The following is a 7,352-nucleotide window of genomic DNA, read 5'->3' as shown; positions in this document are numbered from 1 at the left end:
AGTTCATCTGTTGGACTGTGACGATCTTTTTTGTATAGTGACGCTGAATTACATACATACATACATAGAAAAAGTATGACAACGAAAGCAAGAAAGAGACCTCGATATTATGTAGATAGAGGAATTTATCTGTAAATAATATGTGATAATTATTCGGTAGCCATGATAAAACTCCGAGGATTGAACAGACAGAACTCAACAAGGAGAAAAAAGTTAGACGAAAGTAGAGCAAACGGGAAACTAGACGAAAACTTAACTGACGAGGAATATTGACAAAGACACGATACACGATACACAGAATATTCACAGCTGAGTTTTCCTCGTCAGTCAATGAACCAAAATATCGTCGTGGTTTCGCACCATTATCATTAAGACCACTCAATCTTGGAGGTGCCAGTGGTGTTATAAGCTACTGGGAAAAGCTAGCGAATGTATACTGAGACAGAAACAAACAAGACAATATATGCCTGAATATATATATATATATATATATATATAAGGAATTAAAGGAACTTATTGATTATACACGTTTTGGTCCATTTATTATTATTCCTCATATATATATATATATATATATATATATATATATATATATATATATATATATATAGATAGATAGATAGATAGATAGATAGATAGATAGATAGATAGATAGATAGATAGATAGATAGATAGATCTTGGAGTTACCTGTTCAGCGGAACATGGTATGGCTTCTTAGAATAACGTACTTAAAGAATATATATGTACGTTCTCGAACGAAATAAGACATCTTTTGGTGGCTTCAATGCTTTGAAAGACAAGACATCAGTATTTGTGTACGCTCATACGTCTGTCTGTGTGTATATACAGACACAATCCAAAAACCCATGATAGAAATTAAAAATACATAAACAATAGGGGTAATTTCTCTCATTCCACGAGAAATATTTCATGCTAAATAGTTTTTGAATCTTACATGTGGTAACCAAATATCAGAGAAAAATGTAAAGAGACATGATAAGGCCAAAGTTATAAATTTTCTTAAGGCAAAAGAAACTAATTTTTGTTAAGGTTGGAATTGGAAAAACATGCAGAAGATTTTAATATGAATGGTAAATAAAGAAGGTGAATTCACAAGAATCGTTAAGCTTCGAAGATGCCTTGCAGGTATTAGTTACGGTCCCTTACATTTTGAGTTTGAAACCCAATCAGGGTCAGTTTTTACCTTTCATCTCTCTGGGATCGATATCCTCTCACAAATTTATGAGATTTTGCCTATGTTAGAAATTATTGGTTTAAAATTTTGACACAGGGCTAGAAGTTTGGTGTGGGCGGGGTGGGATGAAAAGCAAAGTCGACCCCGGTGGAATTTGAACACTCAGAACACTCAGAACACTCAGAACAAAGCATTTTGTCTGAGTCTATAACGTTTCTAGCTGACCACCAATGAAAATAATCGCCATCATCATTGGCACCCCTCCTCTTCCTCTTCCTCCTCCTCCTCCCCCTCCTCCTCCTCCTCCTCCTCCTCATCATCATCATCACCACCACCATCACCAACACCAACACTTCCACCACCTCTACCAACAACATCATCATTATCATAGTTACCACCATTACCACCACCAGCATCATCATCATCATTATCCCCTTCATGACCTTCATCCTCACCACAACTACCGCCATCACAACCACCACCACCACCATCACAACAACCACCGCCACCATCATCATCATCATCATCAACATTACCACCACTACCACCACCGCTAGCACCGTCATCATCAACATCATCATCAACATTACCACCACAACCATCACCACCACCATCATCATCATCATCATCATCATCATCATCATCCTCACCACCACCACCACAACCACCGCTACCACCATCATCATCATTATCATCAACATTACCACCACAACCATCACCACCACCATCACCACCACCACCACCACCACCACCACCACTTATCATCATCACTACCACACAACTACCACCGCACAACCAACCCCCACCATCGTCAACATAACCATTCTTTTAACGATTATCACAATAGTGGTCAGTCTTACCAATGCCAATGAACTAAAGAAACACCAAAAACATTATCGCCTTAGCACTCCTCAATATCCAAGACTGGCGAACATTCTTCTTCTTCTTCTTCTTCTTCTTCTTCTTCTTCTTATTATTATTATTATTATTATTACTACTACTACTACTGCTATTATTATTATTATTATTATTATTATTATCATTTCTTCCCCCTCCTCAGCATCATCGTCATCGTCGTAGTCGTCGTCGTCGTCGTCATCAAGAATGTCTCTTTGAAGTTCTGGATGTAATAGCCATGTTCTGTGAGTAAAGAGATAAGGAGAGATGAACAAGCGTTTAGGAATAAGGTAAAGAGGGGATAAAATACCGAGAAACAGAGATCATATAGAGATATATTCATACACTCGCACACACGCATATATATGTACATGTGTATATATATATATGTGTGTGTGTGTGTGTGTGTGTGTGTGTGTACATGTATATATATATATGTGTGTATGCGCGTGCGTATAAGTATGTGTGTGTACGTGTAAATATATGTGTGTGTGCTTGTGTGTTTGTGTGCATGTATATATATATATGTATATGCGCGTGCGTATATGCATGTGCATGTACCTATATATACATATGTGAGTGCGTATGTGCGTGTATATATATATATATGTGTGTGAGTGTACATATATGTATATATGTGTGTGTGTGCATGTATATATGTATATATATATACATGTGTGTACATGTGCCTATATATGTTTGTACCTATATATACTTGTGTGTGCATATATATGTGTGTGAGTGTACATATATATATATATATATAATGTATATATATGTATGTGTGTAGGAAGAGAAGTGGGGAGAGAAAGAGAGACATACATTATACAATAAAATAATATTCTTTTCTACTATAGGCACAAGGCCCGACATTTTTGGGGAGGGGGCCAATCGATTAGATTGACTCCAGTACGCAACTGGTACTTAATTTATCGACCCCGAAAGGATGAAAGGCAAAGTCGACCTCGGTGGAATTTTAACTCAGAACATAATGGCAGACGAAATACCGCTAAGCATTTCGCCCGGCGTGCTAACGATTCTGCCAGCTCGCCGCCATAGAGAGATTGTCTACATTAAGAAAGAGGTTTATTTCTTAAAGAAGGAAACAGTACCAGACAGAAGTTTCACACGTATTAATTATAACCTTTTGTAAGATAATGGCGAAAGCAGAAAAGAATCCTACAAGGAAAACGTTGCTGATAAACATTTAACTGAGTTTTCTTCCTTTTATTTCTTTCATCTTTATTTCATATGACTTCGTTTTCTCCCTCTCTCTCTCCCCCTCTCCCTCTTCCTCCACCTCTTTCCTTCTGTCATCTTCAGTTATCTCTGGCACTTGTTCTTCTGAAAGACTTGAGACTGAAATGCCAACAACTGGATTCCCAGTTCTGTGATGTACCCTGCTATCATATAAATTATACCAGACCGTAAAATTGGATTGTAAATATATTGTATTTTCTGGGTCACATCAACAGATGGGTTGGTTGCCTTGTGTATAACATGTTCAGGTGGAAAGTTTTATAAACAACAGGAGATTTATTCGGTCGAGTTACAAATTCTGTAATAAAAAGAACAGTTTATTTTAAATGTGGGAGAGACGGACAGCACGCGTGCGCGCTACGCACGTATTTACACACTACCATCACACATTACCAACACACATATACACACATACGTACATGGTTAAGAAGCTTGCTTCCTAGCCGTGTGGTTTTGGGATTCAGTCCCACAGCGCAGCACTTTGGGTAAATGTCTTCTACTATAGCCCCGGAAGTATTCTGTGTGGATTTGGCTGACTTGGTAAAAGGAGCCTGCCACACAATACATATATATATATATATATATATATCAGTTTCCGTCTATCAGATCCGCTCACAAGGCTTTGGTCGGGCCGAGGCTAATAGAAAGCACTTGCCCAAGGCTCCACGCAGTGGGACTGAACCTGCGACCATATGGTTGGGAAGCAAGCTTCTTACCACACAGTCACGCTTCTGTGTGCGCGCGCGCGTGTGTAGTTTATTCTTAAACAAGTATATTATTGACAGTGACTTCGAAGTTTCGGCCAGTTAAGCCATCGTTGGACTGCAATGCATTACAGTTAATCTCGACTTTATATAGTCTCTGCTGGGTTAAAGTCTTTCTTGGGTGTGTGGATTTGAGTTGGGGGATAATCAGGTTTTAGGGTGAGTTGTTGTGGAGAAATTTTTATTGATTAAAGTTAGGGTGATGTTATCGTTTAGAATTTATTCACGTATGTAGAGCTTTGTAAGCAAGAGTATATGTTTAGGTGTATTTCATTGTTAGGTAGGCACAGGATGTGGATCTTTATGGTTTGACGGGCAACACTTGTTTTCTTACCGAAACACTTTCAAACTTGGGACACTGGTAGAATGTGTCATACAAAACAACTTTTTCTCTTAGCCTTCTTAACAAAAAATTGTACATCGCAAGTTATTTCATGTTAAAGTTGTCATATTTCTGTAATTTCAACCAATCACTGACGTCTATTCAGCTGAATACAGTCAGTGCTCTTTTGTAAACAATAAATTTCTGCCGGTGTTAAGTGTGTTATTCCCTGTGACATATTTCATCCGGTTTAATCGTAATTTATACGCATATATTGTTTATATAATAAATTACGCTGTGCGCATCTGTGTGTGTAACAATTTTTCGCTAGTACTCAGTAACACATTTTCTAAACGATGCTAGAGTTTGATTTGAAGAAGAACTAGAGTTCGGGTTCTAGAGTTAGGGTTAGTTTTAGGGTTACGGTTAGGGTTATGATTATTTTTGCCATAACCTCACTCATAACCCTAAACCTAAAACCCTATAACTCATAACCATAACCCTAACCCTAACCCCAACCCTAACCCTAACTCTAAAACCCGAACCCTAACCCTAAACTAGATTTGGCTACTATTTCTAGGAAATGAAGTACTTGGTGGAGGTGCATTAATAATTCTGCCAGCTCCAATAACAAGTGCAGGCAATATTCAAGTATTTTGATGGCTTTTTCCCCTTTGTTTACGAACAGTCTAGTTAATCGGAAATGTCAGAACTAACGGGGATTAATACCATATACACCGTCACAGCACTAACTGTATTCAACTGAATAGACGTCAGTGATTAGTTGAAATTATCGAAATAAGACAATTTTTAACGTGAAATAACTTCGAATACAAAATTTTTTATCTGTTCTATACCACAAAATATACAAGTATACGAAGTTTGAAAGTGTTTCGGTACCAAAAACACTACATAAAAACATGTTGCCCGTCAAACCATAAAGATCCCAGGATGTGTTAGCAGTTTAGTTACTTCTGATTTTAATGGATTTAATCCTTTGCTTTAAGGATGTAAGGGCCAAAGGTACAAAGTCCAGTATTTAAAGTCTTATTAACTAGGTGTGTCGAATTTTTTTTATAATGTAATTTTTTAGGGGTTCACAAAAGAATATTAGTGGGTGATAAGTTTTAACTGGTCAGTTTCTTTACATGTTTCTTTCTAAATTTCGGCGCAAGGCCAGAAGTTTGGAGGGGAGGGGATAAGTGAATTACATTGACCTCAGGAATTGACTAGGACTTCATTTCATCGACCCCGAGAGTGTGAAAGGCAAAATTAACCGCGCTGCAATTTGAACTCAAAACATTAAGGCATAGAACCAGAAGGTACATCCTATTTGTCTATTTAATTTCATTTTTGCACACGCACACACACACACAAACACACATATACACACATACATACATACAAACAAAAATACCCTGTTGGTGATGTTCAAATTCCAATGAAGGAACCTGGACCTAGGTTACAAACCGGTCCTTTCTCTATTGGCAAGAAATCTTGAAATAAACTGAATAATGACATACATACATACATGCATACATACAGATTACAATTTCAGGTTTATACTTGTAATTATCGGTGCACTGAGATATGTAACACACTACCTAAATACTAATCTTGAGAAATTAGGCTTCTGAAAAGCAGAAAGATGAAAGCTAATTCGAAGACTACAGATCCAATCCATCGCTGGAACTGCAAAAATCTGCAAAACTTTCCAGAAGTTTTTCATTTAAATATATATGAACATGTCTAGATATGTAAGTATAGTCATGAAAAGTCATAAAACAAAACATACAAATTTGCACGTACATGCATACATACATACATACATGCATACAAAAATACATTGTTGATGTTGAAATTCCAATAAAGGAGCTTTGAATCTAAGTTGGAAACCGATTCTTTATCTATTGGCAAGAAATCCTGAAATAAAACTGAACAATGACACATACACACACGCGCAGAAGAAATGTCGCAAAGTATTTTGTCTGATGCGCTACCGATTCCGCTAGCTCGCCGCCTTAACCAGACTTATAACAGTAAAAGAGTTTCCTCTGATTATCATCTCATCTTGATTTCAACATGAGTGTACCTTGGAAAAAATTTCATATCTTTTAAGACATCGTTGTTTCATTTAAGAGAGATTAGGCTGTCATTTTTCGCAAGTCGGATAACCGTGTGGAGATTCCCTCATTGAATCGTTTCACATTCTGTTTATTGGTGGTAGTTTTTCCAGACTAATTAAGATGTTAATGTTATTAGTCACTAATCCTCTCAATCGCTGGATTTCAACATCCCTCGAGCCCTGTTCCATTTCCAGTGCAACAGAAATGAAACAAACTAGAATTAAAAAGCTGAATATTTTGGTCAATCCATTTTACACCCGACTGAACAGCTTACACATTTTATAGACACAGTCCCTGAAGATACATTCTGTTTATCTTCATACTTTTCCTTATATATATGTATACATATATATATATAATATGGGTAGCTGTATACTTTTGCCTTTAGGTTTTATATATATATATATATATATATATATATATGTATGTATGTATGTATGTATGTATGTATGTATGTATGTATGTATGCATGTGTATATATATATATATATATCAAAATAAGCAACAAGGATATTCACAGGTAATGCAGTACGATCGTTTCAAGCAACTCCATTTAATTGAACAATGCAATCAATACATCAATTTAAATGCAGAGCAATCCTCAGCTGCATAAAGACACAAAATTTAATTAAATTAAAACAGATGGACACCTTAATATAATATTTCCTAAAATCTCCAAGAAGGTAAGGAGATAGATAGAGATAGATAGAGAACATGATGTCTTCACTTCAGCTTAGAAGCTACTAAGGTATCAGGAAGAAAGATTTGTTACAGATTTTGCTTGTCA

The sequence above is a fragment of the Octopus bimaculoides genome, chromosome 3 (assembly GCF_046866305.1).
Source record: "Octopus bimaculoides isolate indiv1 chromosome 3, ASM4686630v1, whole genome shotgun sequence".
In the NCBI taxonomy this organism is placed as follows: Eukaryota; Metazoa; Mollusca; class Cephalopoda; order Octopoda; family Octopodidae; genus Octopus; species Octopus bimaculoides.
This window is presented reverse-complemented; position numbering follows the sequence as displayed.